We start from the raw sequence: 15999 nt of genomic DNA, 5'->3' as shown, positions 1-15999 counted from the left end.
CGCATCTACTACTCTTCTCTCATCAATCCTCTTTGTTACTTCTTAAAAACCAGATCGAGTATGTGACACATGATTTCCCATGCAGAAAGTTATGCTGACTATCCCTAATCAGTCTGTGCTTTTCCAAATACACGCAAATCCTGTCGCTCAGGGCTCCCTCCAACACCTAGTCTAGCACAGCATCTGTAGTTCCTGGGCTTGTCCAAATTGCCTTCGTTAAATAGTAGCGCCGTATTAACCAACCCGCAGTCTTCTGGCACCTCAGCTGTGACTATCAATAATACAAAAATCTCAGCAAGAGGCCCAGAAATCACTTCCCTCGCTTCCCACAGAATTTTAGGGTACAACTGATCAAAGCCTGGGGATTGATCCACCTTTATGCGTTTCCAGACATCCCGTACTCTGTAGTATGGACATTTTTCAAGATGTCACCATTTATTTCCCCACATTCTACATCTCCCGTGTCCTTCTCCACAGTAAATACTGATGCAAAATATTGCATCTTGATAAAACAAACGAGGGCAGGACTTACACTAATTAAAAGTAAGGCTTTGAGTAGTGATATGGAACAAAGAGACTGAGAGGTACAGGTCTTCTTAGTCTGTGTCACATGTAGACAGGGTGATTAAGAAGGTGGTTAGCACACTTATCTTCATTGCTCAGACCTCTGAGTACCAGAGTTGGGAATTTAGGTTGAGGCTGTACAGGATGCTGGGGAGGCCTCTTCTAGAATACTGAGTCCAGTTCTGGTTGTGCTGTGATAGGAAGGATATTATTAAATTGGAGCGGATTCGGAAGAGACTAACTGGGATGTTGCCATGAATGGAGGGATTGTGTCACAAGGAGAAGCTGGATAGGCTGGGATGCTTTTTCACTACAGCGTAGGAGGTTGAGGGATGACCTTAAAGGATTATAAAACCATGAAGCGTGTAGATAGGGGGGAGGGGGGGATTCAAGACCTGGGTGCATACAATTTGAAAATAGAGGAGAAAGGTTTAAAAAATAAATTGGGGATTTATTTTTACCTTTACATGTGTGAAGTGAACTCCCAGAAAAAGAAGCAGCTGTGAATACAATTACAATGTTTAAAAGACATTTAGACAAGTCCATAAATAGGAAATATTTGGATGAATGTGGACCAAGCGGAGGCAGGTGCGATTAGATTAGTTGGGAATTATGGTCAACACGGACTGGTTTAACCACAGGGTCTGTCTCTGTTCTGTATCATTTTAGGACTCAAACTCTTGCTATCTCTGAATTCCTCCATGCTCACAACTCCCCAGATCACTGTCACCTCATCCAGACTAAACTCTTCCTTATCTCTAGAAATCCTCTCTCGCCTCAGAACCATCACTATCTCTGGTATCACAAGCATCTCTGTAACATCCTCCAATTGCCTCCCATCTCATCACCCACCCTCACGATCTCTAATCTTGACAACCCCCACAAATCTCTCCTTCTCCACAGTAAACACTTGTTTAGTATCCCCCCCAACAACCCCATCTCCTGTGTCTTCACACATAGGCTGCCTTGCTGATCTTTGAGGTGGTCCATTCTCTCTCTAGTGACCCATTTGCTCTTAATGTATTTGTAAAAACCCTTTCCCTATTCGCCATAGCGGTCTCCTGTCCCCGTTTTGCCTTACTGATTTTACTCTTAAGTATACTCCTCTTGCCTCTATACTCGAAGGATGTTTGTGATTTTTGGATTGGAATAAATGCAAAATATTACATCTTGGTAAAACAAACGAAGGCTGGACTTAGACTGATTAAAAGTTGGGCCTCGGATAGTGATATGGAACAAAGAGACCGAGGGGTTCAGATCTTTGAACTATGTGTCACATGCAGACAGGGTGGTTCAGAAGGGGTTTAGCACATTTGCCTTCATTGCTCAGATCTTTGAATATAGGCGTTGGGACATTATGTTGAGGTTGTACAGGATGTTGGGGAGGCCTCTTCTGGAATACTGTGCCCAGTTCTGCTTGTGCTGTTATAGGAAGGATATTATTAAATCGGAGCAGGTTCAGAAGAGATTTACCAGGATGGTGATGGGAACGGAGGGATTGAATTATAAGCAGAGTCTGGATAGGTTGGGTCCTTTTTCACTGGAGCACAGGAGGGTGAGGGGTGAACTTATTAGAGGTTTATAAAATCCTGAAGAGTTTTGGTAATGTGAACAGCAGGTGCCCTTTCCAGGAGGGGGCGCGATTCAAGATTGGGGACATCCTTTTCTCAAATTAAAAAGTAAGGCTTTAAAAAGAAGTTCCGATGTTATTTTTTGTTTTTGCACAAGAGTGGTTCACATGTGGAATAAACTTGCAGAGGACGTGGTAGATGTGAATGCAATTACAATTTCAGGGTGGCACAGTGGCTCAACGGTTAGCACTGCGACCTCTCAACACCAGGGACACAGGCTCAATTCCTGTATTGGGTGACTGTCCATGTGGAGTTTGCATATTCTTCCCCATGACAGCGTGGGCTCCTCCACGAACTCCCATATCCTCCCACAATCCACAGATGTACAGGGTAGGTGACCTGACTGTGCTCAATTGCCCATAGTGTTCAGGAATGATTGGGTTGAGTGAATTAGTCGGGGTAAATGTAGAGCAAAAGGGTAGGGGAATGGGATTCTAATAGGAAAACAACATTTGGACCCGTATATCAACAGGGAATGCTAGGATGGACTTGGACCAAGTGGAGGCAGGTGCGATTAGTTCAGTTCGAATTTATGGTCGACACGGACTGGTTGGACCACAGGGTCTGTGTCGATGCTGTGTAACTTTATGACTCGTTATCTCTGTAAATTCCTCTATGTTTGGAACTCTCCCTATCAGTGCCACCTCATCCAGCCTTACAAATCCTCCTCATCTCTATAATTCCACTCCAGCCTCAAAATTCAAAAACCTCTATCACAAATATCTCTATCTCTGTAACATCCTCCATCCTCACAATCCTTTCCAACTTGCATCTCCTCCAGCTTCATTATCCTCCCCATGTCTAATCCCCTCCAGTCTCTCAAAGCTCTGCTATATGTGCCTTTCTTTATTTCCAGCTTTCAGGATGCCCAATGTTTATTTCTCACTTGATGATTGCCCTTTACAATTCCTGCGCTGAGCTTCTGAATTTCCTCTTAAATCTCTGCGTCTCACTTTCCTCCCAAGAAAATCGACCAATCATGTGTCATCTATTCTAGTATCACCGTTTCTGACCTGATGTCCAATGGAGCCTGTCATATTCCTATAATAAACATCTCAGCGGTCTACAGAACAGAAAAACGCTCTAGTGGTCCATCGAATCTGAGAGAAAGAAAACTACGACTGAAAACTACCACCATACTATTATCCTCCTCTATTTTCCAGTACATGTGGAAAAGTGTCATCTATCATGGCATAGCAAGTGCACACTAAATACATCTCAAATGTTTTGGGGATTTGTGTCTCCCACCCTCACAGACAGTGAGGTTTAGTGCAAGTGTTGCTCGATGATGACATCACCCACAGGAACACAGAGCAGCTGGGTCTGTGCAAACCAGAGTTTGCCCACACATTGGGAAGGATGGCAGGGTCCCTGAGAGGGGGCACAGGAGAGTTACCAGGATGGTTCAAGGAATGGGGGATTTTAGTTGCAGGGACATGGGTGTTGTTAATACATATCAAGAATATCCATCTACAATAGATGGACTCTTGTTCTCAACCTCTCCCTTTGCCTGGGCTGTGGTAACCTTCAGGTTAAACCACCACCAGACATCTCTCCCTAATGAGAGAGCAGCCCTATTGTCTGGTAGGACAATACTGACTTTACCTTTTACACAGTGATGCCACTGTGCATCGGAGGTGGAGAGAGGGAATGCTGAAGGTGGTGGATGGGACACCACTCAGGCACAGTGCTTTGTCCTGGAGGATGTTCGCTTTCTTTAATACTGTTGAGGGCTGCACTGATGAAGGCAAGTGGAGAATGTTCCAACACGATCCTGATGTGTACCTTATAGAGAGCAAACAGACACTGAGGAATCAGGGGTTTGGGGAAACTGAGGTGTTCTCGTTGTAGCAAAGGAAATTGAGGGGAGCTGAGAGACAAGTGCTTACAAAACATATACAACAGGATGTTAAACCTTGCACTCATCAACTCATCATAAAAGGATTACTGGACACATATTGAAGATTTTGGGGAGATCTATTGAGGGACGGTTTGATTCAAAGGAGAATTTTTATGCAGAAAATGGAATTGAGCTGGAACAAAATACTCACACACAGTGCAAATATCCAGGTCCTGAGGTCCTGATGAATGGAGTAATTCAATCAGAGTTTGGCATTACAGTTACTGAGATTGCCATCTGAATATCCACCTGTAGTATCCTGTAATACAAATTTATAAAATCTGTCACTGTCAGTTCAGGTTAGAAACTCACACCATCCCCTCCTCCTGGTCCAGGATGACTGTACATATTACCCCTTGTGGAGGTCAGTAGTCAGTTCAGGGGGAAATCTGTGTGGGTTTCTATGATTTTCCAACTTGGGACTTCATGTGACTGAACAGGGCAGATCTTTGACACATGGGACAGAATGTTCCAAGAGTCAGTGAGATTTGGAGAGCAGGATTTCCTTCCTTTTCTTTCCTTCCGTTCTGCCGCTGTGCCTCATCAATAAGACATGGGGGGGGGGGTGAAAGGCTCATGCAGCTCGATGGGCAAGTTGTCTCCATTCTGACCAAAGGGCAGCAAGATCCTCCCAGTCATTCCAAAGAGTCTCTCTGAAAAGACAGCAACTCAGCATGCTTCCCACTGCCTGGTGCTCCCTGGAAAGATTTAGAAGAATGAGGGGGGAGTCTCCTAGAAAATGTAGAACAGTAAAATTCCAAAAGGATTATAAACAGTTTACAGAGATGGATTCGGAGAAGTGGACAAGTTGGTAAATGGAGCATAACTTGGGATAATGTGAAGTTGTTCATTTTGGAGGAGGTAATAAAAGAACAGAGGACTATTTAAATGGTGGAAACTGTAGAAAGCTGCAACACAAAAGGGACCGGGGGTAACTGTGCAGGAAACACAGAAAGCTAGCACACAGTTACAACAGGTCATCAGGAAGGGGAATGGAATATTATTCCTGATTTCAGGGGATTTGCAGTATAAGAGTTTGGAGTATATACCTGAGAGCCACTTTATATATGCGAGTGAGACCACATATGGAGTAATGAGAGAAATTTTGGTCCCTTTATTTAAGGAAATACATCACTTCATCGGAAGCATTCAGAGAAGATTTACTGGGATGATCCCTGGTTTGCAGGGACTATCTTTTAAGAAAAGGCTGAAGAAGTTGGGACTGGACTCATTGGATTTGGGGGAGAATGAGAGGCGATCTTATTGAAACATAGGCTTATTAAGGGGTATGTCAGGGTAAATACTGAGAGGATGTGTCCCATCATGAGGGAACCTAGAACCAGATTCTGGGTCAGTTGCAGAATCAAGGGTTCTGTTTTAGATTTGTCAACTTTAATGCAACACAGACATGGGTAAGGGGTTTCAGTAGCAATGGAGCTGGGGTGAGGTGGAGAAAAGCAACATTTTAGAGATTGGAGTTCCTGGTGTTTGCAATTGTGTAGATGTCTGATCAGAAGGTTACCTTGGGGTCAGAACATGAGAGCAATATTGTTAAGTTCTGCCTCAGGCATTTCCCAGTAAGAGGGAGGGGCTGAGCAGTAAGGGAAAGTAATTTGTAATAGCAACTGAAGGCAATGGGTTTAACCATTGCAGTGTTTCAGTGGAGGAAATTGCAGCCAATCGTGTGGTAAGCAGTTTGATGAATGAGTAACAGTGGAGCAATGGAGAGGGATGATAGGGAGAGAGAGCTGGGCAACGTCAGTGTACATGGGAAACCAATACGATGTCACCTCCTGGCAGTGTGTAGGTGAGATACAGGAAGGAACAAAGATAGATCCTGGATGGACACCACATATGAGGAATTCAGAAAGGAAAGGGAGAGTGGAGATGGAGCAGGATTTTCCAACAACCTTGAGGTCAAATATTAGTTCTTAGCAGAATTGGAGAGAAGGACATAACCAGAAAAGACAGACAGAACAACGAAAAATATTTGTGAATTGGGGAGGGGGAGTGATGAGGAGCAGCCGACTCCAAAACTGCTATTTCTACATCAGTGACATCACCCAACTCCACCCTAGTCTCAGCCCATTTACTGAAATACTCGTCCATCCCTGTGTTATCTCCAGACTACGTTATCCAAACACAGTCCTGGCCAGCCTCCCACATTCAACTTACATATAATCCCAAGAGTATCGAAAACCCTCCTGCCCGAGTGCTCACTTGCACCAAAACTTGTTGATTCATCAAAAGGCTCCTTCCAAGCAACAATTTAAAATTCTCTCCCTTGATGTAATTCCTGGCTGTGAACATCCCTGTCTCCCTGAACCACACAACCTGAGAGACCTCGACAACTCATTTTCTTTCAGACTCCCAAAGATGCATTTATGTATTGCTTCACCAGTCTGGCTGTTTCGACACGGTCAAGGGAACAAAGTCTGGAATTCGCACCCTGACCCTCTCAGACTTGCTTTCCTCCTTTAATGTATTCCTGAAAACCTGCTTATTTGGCAATACTTTTGATCACCTGACCTAATATCCCCATCTGTGGCCTTATGTCAGAAATTCTCAATTTCTGTGAAATTATAAAAATGATAAAAATACAAACCGTTGTTGATTTGCACACACATTGTCAACTCTTCACTGTCACTGAGTGAATAATCTGTAACATCTCTTACCCAAGTCACCACACCAACTGCAGCTGTACAAGGAAGTCAAACATCACCCTCTCCACAGGCAATGGGGCTTTGGCATTAATCACTGGTGTCTGTGGAGAGAGAAACACATAGTTGATATTTCAGGGAGTGCTAAATGCATTACAGGAAGTGAGAATGTTGCAGAATTTGATGGTCAGAAATGGAAGGAAAATGCACTCTTTTGTTGAAAAAAAGATTTATTCACTGGCAAAGATACTGTGGAAAATTTAGTCCGTTGAGAGAGCAGCACATTGTCAGGGGTTGGGCAGCAGAGGAAAATTAACTTACAAAAGGTCTGTGAAAGTAACAGTAAAACACTAAACAAGCCAAACAGCCTGTGCCCAAAGACTTTAACTCCCCTTCCCGCTCCACCAAAGATATGCAGGTCCTGGGCCACCTCCACCGCCAAATCCCAGGCATCTGATGGCTGGACGAAGAACGCCTCATCATCTGTGTTCAGATCCTCCAACCACATGGGATCAATGTGGATTTCACCAGTTTCCTCATTTCCACTCCACCCACCTTATCCCAGATCCAGCCTTCCAACTCGGCACTGCCCTTTTAACCTGTCCTACGTTTCCATCTTCCTTCCCACCAATCAGCTGCTGCCTGACCTGCTGTGCTTTTCTAGCATCACACTCTTTGACATTGAAAACATCCTGACTCTGACACTGTGTAAATCCTGCCCTATCACTCCCTGCCAAGGAAGGCTGTGCATGCGTCCCCCTACAGCTTGCCCCTCTCAAAGTTGGCAGCCACACACATGTCCCGTGGATCACTGCCCCCAATAAAGATGGCGGCGATCACTCACACCTTTCACCATTTGAAGCATTTTCCCGTTTGCCACAAACACAGGCCTGGGATTTTCAAATTTGTGTTTTCCGATGTGCACTAAGTTCTGTAAAACGTCTCAGCCCGTTGCATTAAAATTTCCTTCTCTTCCTGATCAATATGTCTTTCCTTAACCATGCCCTGCACCTTCACACATTTCCAATGGCTTGGTCACAACATCACAGTGCTGCCAGTGAAGCTTATCACGTGGTATCACTTTATTCCTGATGAAGGGCTTTTGCCCGAAACGTCGATTTTGCTGCTCCTTGGATGCTGCCCCTTGGATGCTGCCTGAACTGCTGTGCTCTTCCAGCACCACTAATCGAGAGGCTTATCACGTGGTTGAGTGTAGCCACGCCCCTCATTCACTCAGACCAACCGGCACTACCTTGTCTTTCAGCCCCGTCCCCATCCTTTTATTGGTCCTGCACTGAGATCAATCACCAGAGGCCCTTTGTGGGCTGGAGCATGCTCAGTGCTTCCTGCGTTTGCTGCTGTTTATCAGGTATAAGAGAGAGAGTGTTCATTCCTGTTTCTCCTAATGTCAGACATTAACAACAACGACCTGCATTGTATGGAGCCTTTCACACTGACAAATCTCCTAAAGTGCTTCACGAATGCTGGAAATGTTGATTAAAGAGAACAACTTTAAGATACATCTTTGAGGAGTATAGAGGGGGTTGGGAAGGATATTTAAGAGATTTTTAGATCAGACAAACCGTCTAAAGAGCAACCCACCCAGACCAATTCCCCTACATCTAACACGACGGGCAATTTAGCATGGCCAATTCACCTAACCTGTACATTTTTGGACTGTGGGAGGAAACCGGAGCACCTGGAGGAAACCCACGCAGACACTGGGAGAATGTGCAAACTCGACACAGACAGTTGCCTGAGGTGGGAATAGAACCCGGGTATCTGGCGCTGTGAGGCAGCAGTGCTAACCACAATGCCAGCGTGCCGCCCATCTGCAACTCTGTCCTCTGCAGCTCCAATCATGGAGTGATGTCTGTGGAGAACAGCTTACGACGGAGACAGTTAGTGGCTAACCGTAGTTTAGCAACCCCATGTCCTAGCCCCCCTACCCCACACACCAGTCCTTGTTCTCACAGCCTGTCATTACACACTACCTATGGTTAGCCACTAACAGTTTCCACTAACAGCTAGTAGCCCTCCCCCAGCTAGATCGTTATCCACTCCTTTATCCAACCCTTCTTCTCGCTCTATTCCCACCTATCCTTTAATCCTTACATCCTCCCCTAAACCCTTCCCTCTGCATATAAACCAACATTTTTTTCTCTCAGTATCAGTTCTGAGGAAGGGACACCGGATCTGAAATGTTAACTCTGATTTCTCATCACAGATACTGCCAGACCTGCTGAGCTTTTCCAGAACCTCCTGGTTGTTGTTTCTGATTTACATCTTCCACAGTTTTTTGGTTCTAATTTACCGGGAGTTTGTAATTCAGGTCCCACAGCCTCTGTCCCAGTCTCTGCTGTCTCTCCCAACCCCAACCAGTGACACGGCACCTGCACAGCTCATGGACCTGTGTCATCTTGCTGGCCACACCCCTCATTCACTCCCATTGGCTGCAGGACCACACAGACTCTCCTCCCATTGGTCTGGAGCTGCCGTCAATCAGCCGGGCCCCATTGTGATGAGAGTGGAGGGCTAATCCCTCTCTCTGCCCTGGGATGAGCTTCACCATTCACAGTGAATGGGGCAGTACCACAGAGCACAGGGCCTGGGGGCTATTCAGCCCATTGGGGCTGTACTCTCTCCCTCTGGAGATGCTGCAAATCTGTCCCAAATCCCCTCCTATTTGCCCACAGCCCCCCAAATCTTTCCTTAAAAATTAAAATTCCAAGTCTCTTTCAGAATACCTGCTGAATCTGTGTCGTTCAGACTGTTCCAAATGCTCAGAACTTACTGAATACAATAATGTTCACATTTTCACTTCGTATTATTTGCCAATTACTTGAAAGTAGTTACTAAAAGTTATGACAGTGTTAACAATTCCTCTCTCTCCTCAAATTCAAGACCTTGGAACCAAATCTGCACCAGGTCAAAATCACTGCTTCACCTCCTCAGCTCCAAGGACAATTATCTGTGCTTCAGCTTGCTCTCCACAAAAGAGGAATGCATCTTAGTTTATTAACGTCATAGACATATACAGCACAGAAACAGAACTTCGGTCCAATTCATCCATGCCAACTAGGAATCCTAAACTACTGGAGTCCCATTTGCCAGCTATTGGTCTGTATCCATCAAAACCCTTCCTGTTCACGTACCCAATCGGATGCCTTTTAAATGTTGTGATTTTATCAGCCTCCACTACTTCATCTGGCAGCTCATTCCATACACACACCACACTCAGCTTGAAAACGTTGCACCTTAGATTCCTTTTAAATCGTTGCCCTCTCAACCATGTGCTCCAGTTTTGGACCCACCTAACCTCAGGAAAAAGAACCCCGGCTGCTCACCTTATCCATGCCCCTCGTGATTTTATAAATCTCCATGAAGTCACCTCTCAGTCTTGGACTCTCCAGGGAAATTAACCCCAACCTATTCAGCCTCTCCCTGTAGCCCAAATCCTCCAAACCTGGCAACGTTTTTGTAAATCCTGTCCGAACCTTTTCACATTTCACAACATCCTTCCCAGAACAGGGAAAATCAAACTGAAAACAGAATTCGAGAAGTGGCTTAATCAATGTATTTTAAATGTTGTAATTGTACTCTCCTTCACCCCTTCCCTTGGCAGCTCACTCCAAACATGCACTGCCCTCAAACTGTCCAACTCTGGCAAAGTCCTTGCAAACATTTTCTGAAATGTTTCAAGTTTCACAATATCATTCCTGGAACAGGGAGATTGGAACTGAAAACAGAATTCCAGAAGAGCCTTAATCAATGTCCTGTACAGCAACAACATGACGGAGAGCATAACAAACGCTGCATTCACTCCCTTACCTACCTGTGACTCTACTTTCAAGGAACTATGAACCTGCACTCCAAGGTCTCTTTGTTCAGCAACACTTCCCAGGACCTTACCAGTAAGTGTATAGGTCCTGCCCTGATTTGCCTTTCCAAAATCCAACAGCTAACATTTATCTAAATTGAACTCTATCTGCCATTCCTTGCTCCACTGGCCCATCTGATCAAGATCCTGTTGTATTCTGAACTAACCATCTTCGCTGTCCACTACACCTCCATTTTTGGTGTCTTGTGTAAATCTACTAACCATACCTCATATATTCACATCCAAGTCATTTATATAAGGACCCAATAATTGATCCTTGTAGCACACTGCTGCTCACAGTCCTCCAGTCCACAAAGCAAATCTCCATCATCACCCTCTGTCTCCTACCATCAAGCCAGTTTCGTACCCAAATGGCTTGTTCCCCTTCATTCCATGTTATGTAACCCTGCTAACCAGTCTGCTTTGTGGAACCTTGTCGAATGTCCATATAAACAACGTTCACAGCCTGGTTTAATCAATTTTCTTTGTCACTTCAAAACATTCAGTCAAGTTAGTGAGACACGATTGTGCACGTACAAAGCCACATTGAGAACAGTCAATGATTATTCCTTACTTTTCCAAATAGATGGATATCCTGTCCCTCAGAATCCTTTCCAACAACTTGCCTGCCACTGACTTCAGGCTCACTATTTTCTTGTTCCATGGCCTCTCCTTACCACCTTTTTAAAATAATGGCACCTCATCTGTCGCTATCAATGATACAAATACCTCAGGAGAGGCCCAACAATCACTTCCCTAGATTTCCAGAAAGTTCCGGGATACATCTGATCAGGTCCCAGGGCTTTATTCAACTTGATGCGATTCAAGACATCCAGTAACACCTCCACTGTAACATGGATACTTTTCAAGTTCTCTCTGTTTATTTCTCCAAACTCTCGAGCTTCCATATCTTTCTCCAGTAAAAATGACGTGAAATATTTCCATATCTTTCCCACCCCTGGTGGTTCCATAGACAGCCTCGTTAATCTTTAAGGGGTCCTATTCTCTGGTCCAGTTAATCTTTTGTCTGTGATATATTTGTTTGATCTCTTTGGATTCTACTTAAACCATTTCCTGAAGCTATTTCATGTCAAACAGCATCAGCAGCAAGCAACAGAGCTAAACGATCCCACAACCAATAGATCAGATCGGAGCTCTGCAGTTCTGCCACACCCAGTTGTGAACGGTGATGGACAATTAAACAACTCACTGGAGGAAACATCACAGATATCCCCACCCTTACCGGTGAAGGGGTCTCACACGCCCACGCACCAGATAAGATGACAGCATTTGCAGCAATCTTCAGCCAGAAGTGCAAAGTGGGATGATCCATCTCAGCCTTCTCCAGTGATTTCCAACATCACAGATGTGAGTTTTAAGCCAGTTTGATTCAGTGTGAATAACATCAAGAAATGGTTAAGTAGTGCAAAGGCTACGGGCCCTACCAATATTCTGGCAATAATACTGATGGTTTGAGCTCCAGAACTTGCCACCCACCAAGCTAAGGACCGCTCCAGCCCTGGCATCTAGCGACAATGTGGAACCTTGCCCAGGGATGTTCAGCACAAAAACACAGGGCAATGCAACCCAAGCAATTTCCATCTATCAGTCCACACTCGATCAGCAGTAAAGTGATGGAAGATGTCATCAACAGGGGTATCAAGCAGCATCTGCACAGCAATAGCCAGCTGAGTGACACTCATTTTAGGCTCCACCAGGGTCACTCAGCTCCCGATTGTGTTACGGCCCTGATTCACAACCTGACAACCAGCTGAATCCCAGAGGTGAGGTGAGGGTGACAGCCCAGTCCCACTCCAAGATCACTATTTCTAGCTGATTCTACCCTTGTCTCAGCTCATATACTGTCATCCACCTTGTGTTATCTCCAGACGTCAGTATCCAAACACACTCCTGGCCAGCTTCCCACATTCAATCTCCCTGTAATCTTAAGAAAAACTAAATCTCTGCTGCCCAAGTACTCCCTCGTACCATAACTTGTTGATCCATCACAAGGCTCCTATTCATAATCAACAACATAGAGCCACAGAGATGTACAGAATGGAATCAGACCCTTCAATCCAACCCGTCCATGCCAACCAGATATTCCAACCCAATTCCGTCCCACCTGCCAGCATCCGGCCCACATCCCTCAATTTAAAATTCTGACCCTTGATTTAATTCCTGATTGTGATCATCCCTAGCTTGCCGCATCAGACATCCGTGAAGACCTCGACAACCCATTCTGTTCGAGACTCCCAATGATCTATTAATTCATTACTTCACCTGTGTGGCTGCTTTTACAGTTGCCAAAGCATCATTTTCTGAAATTCGCAGCCAAAACCTCACAGGTCTGCTTTCCTCCTTTAAGACATTCCTCAAAGCCTGCTTATTTGGCAATGCTTTTGGTCACCTGACCTAATATCATCAGTCTCTGACCTTATGTCTAAAGTTCCCAATAATATTTTTGTGAAATTATAAGCATGATGATAAAACTACAAACTGTTCTTGATTTGGACATTACCTTCAAATCATCACTGTTGCTGTAAAGAATACTCTGTAATGTCTCTTACCTAATCACATTGTGGGAGCACCTTCACCACACAAACTGCAGCTGTACAAGAAAGTCAAACATCACCCTCTCCACAGGCAACAGGGCTTTGGCATTAATCACTGGTTTCTGTGGAAGGAGAAACACAGTTGATGTTTCAGGGAGTGCAAAACAGATTACAGGGAATGAAAATGGTGCAGAATTTGATAGTCCGAAATGGAAGGAAAATACACTTGCTTATTGGAAAAAAGAATTCTTGAGTGTCAAAGATTTTCCAGAAAAAAAATTAATAAGCAGCACATGGTCAGGGGCTGGGCGGCAGAGAAAAATTAACTTACAAAAATGTCTGTAAAAGTAATCGTAAAATACTAAACAGACCAAAAATACACCCATTGTTTGATACTGAGCAAGCTAGATATTGACAAAGTGCTCATAAGGGAGCCCAGAGATGAAGTAGAGCTGTAGAAGCTGTTATGATCCCACAGTCATAGAGACGTATTGCACCGACACAGACCCTTCGGTTTAACTCATCCATGCCAACCCGGTATCCGAACCTAGTCTATTCCCATTTGCCAGCACTTGGCCCATATCCCTGTAAACGCTTCCTAATCATATCATGTGTCTATTTAGATGCCTTCAACAAGTTTTAATTGTACTAGCCTCCACCACTTCCTCTGGCAGCTCATTCCACCCACTGCATGAAAGGGTTGTTCTTTAGCCCCCTTTGAATTTTTGCCCCGTTAACCCTAAAGCAATGTCCTCTACTTTTGGACACCACTACTCCAGGGAAAACACCTTGTTCATTTACCCTGTTCATGCTCCTCATGATTGTATAAATCTCCATAACATCACCGCTCAGCCTATGGCAAACAGCCTATGGAAAACAGCCCCAGCCTTTTATGCCTCATCCTGTAGCTCAAATCCTCCAACCCTAACAACATCCTTGTAAGTCTTTTTTGAAACCTTTCAAGTTTCACAGCACCCTTCTGATAGGAGGCAGGCCAGAATTGCACACAATATTCCAAAAGTGGCCAAATGAATGTCCTGTACAGCAACATGACCTCCCACATCCTATATTCAATGCTCTAGCCAATAAAGGAAAATACACTGAACACCTTCTTCATCATCCTATCTACCTGCAACTTGACTTGGAAGTACTGTGAACCTGCAGTCCAAGGTCTCTTTGTTCTGCAAACGTCTCCAGGGCCTTTCCATTCAGTGCATAAGTCCTGGGCTGAAAAACGTATTGCTGGAAAAGCACAGCAGGTCAGGTAGCATCCAAAGATCGGGATAATCGACATTTCGGGCATGAGCCCTTCTTCAGGAATCCTGAAGAAGGGCTCATGCCCGCAATGTCGATTCTCCTGATCTTTAGATGCTGCTTGACCTGCTATGATTTTCCAGCAACACATTTTTGAGCTCTGATCTCCAGCATCTGCAGTCTTCACTTTCCCCTAGTGTATAAGTCCTGCCCTGACTTGCTTTTCCAAAATGCAGCACCTCACATTTATCAAAATTAATCCGTATCTGATCAATATCTCACTGTAACCTGAGGTAACCTTCTTCACTATGCACAATACCTCCAATTTTGATTGACCTGCAAACTCAGTTACGATAGCAAGTCCTTTAAATGAATGACGAAACAAATCCAGAAATAAACATTCATTACTCTGAGTTTGAATGTACTCTGTGTAAATCCTGCCCAATGACTCTGTACCAGAGAAAGGCTGCACATGCGCCTGGCTGCACCTTGCCCCCTACAAAGATGGCGGCTGCGCACGTGTCCAGTGAATCGTTGCCCCGAATAAAGATGGCGGTGCTCACTCAGGCCTGCAGCCGCGCTGAGGCAATTTCCCTTTTACTACAAACACGGGACTGGGAAGTTCAAATTTGTGTTTTCCGACGTGCACAACATGCTTGTAAAACCTCTCCCCTCATAGCAATACAGTTTTTCTCCCGTTTCCCTCTGTTTATTTGTTTCTTTCCTTACCGTATCCTTTCGCTCCATAACTTCCGGAAAATTCATTACAGCGACTCTCCGCTGCGCGCGAGGGTAACCACGTGGTTTAGTCTAGTTCTGCCCCTAGTTCACTTTGATTGGTTGGAGGACCAACCTCCCCTGGTCCTCCAGTTCCGCCCACCGTCCTTTCATTGGTCCGGTGCTGACATCAATCACCCCTGGTCCCTTTGTTGGCTCGAGCATGCACTGTGCGTCCTGCTTTCGCTGATATGTTGGGTCATGTGATGGGAGAGTTCACTGAGGGGAAGGATCCCTTTGTGTGAGCTCTGCAGTAGATTTCCATTATTCATGGAGGGAATTCCCTTCCTACTCATGACTGCATAGCTGTGATTGATGAATTAATGCCATCTGAACCAGTACATAAACACACCATTTTCACAACATCTGAGATCTTCAGCTCATTGTATCACACTCTTCTTTGGAGATAAAAAAAGCATGAAATGGAGCCTCAAGGAATCAGAACAGGAATAGGGCATTCATTCCCTTCGACTTGTTCCCCCATTCTATCAGATCATGGCTGGGCCAACCCAGACCTCAACACCTCTTTTATGCTTGATCCGCATATCCCTCAACTGCTCAATATTTCAAAAATCTATCTGGCCTCTTTTAGAATAATTTGAGACAGAATCATAAATTCCCTACTGTGTGGAAACAGGCCCTTCAGCCCAACAAGTCACACTGACCCTCTGATGACTAACCCAACCAGATCCATTCCCCTTCCACATTTAACTTTCACAATTTTTTGGGCTAGAAAATTCTAGCCATTCACTGAGAGAAAAAAAATTCTTTACATTTT

The 15999-nt window shown here is 44.7% G+C and overlaps 1 long non-coding RNA gene across 8 annotated transcripts in view; it reads right to left on the bottom strand.

Moving 5' to 3' along the window:
• Positions 1 to 15255, bottom strand: part of LOC140471418 (uncharacterized) — a 32153-nt gene extending 16898 nt beyond the window's left edge. For 3 of the 8 annotated variants that reach the window (XR_011957026.1, XR_011957025.1, XR_011957020.1), the window contains exons 1-3: positions 15174 to 15255; positions 6771 to 6859; positions 4247 to 4354 (exon numbers count right to left, since the gene is read on the bottom strand). This is a non-coding gene — a long non-coding RNA (uncharacterized lncRNA). Of the gene's footprint in view, positions 1 to 1025; positions 1065 to 3800; positions 3981 to 4246; positions 4355 to 6770; positions 6860 to 13205; positions 13313 to 14319; positions 14410 to 15173 lie in introns of those variants that run through there. The other 5 variants (XR_011957023.1, XR_011957022.1, XR_011957027.1 and 2 more) reach the window with 4 other exon arrangements.
• Between the last annotated feature and the right edge of the window lie 744 nt (positions 15256 to 15999).

Source organism: Chiloscyllium punctatum, unplaced genomic scaffold (assembly GCF_047496795.1).
Source record: "Chiloscyllium punctatum isolate Juve2018m unplaced genomic scaffold, sChiPun1.3 scaffold_82, whole genome shotgun sequence".
Lineage (NCBI taxonomy): Eukaryota > Metazoa > Chordata > Chondrichthyes > Orectolobiformes > Hemiscylliidae > Chiloscyllium > Chiloscyllium punctatum.
This window is presented reverse-complemented; position numbering and strand designations above follow the sequence as displayed.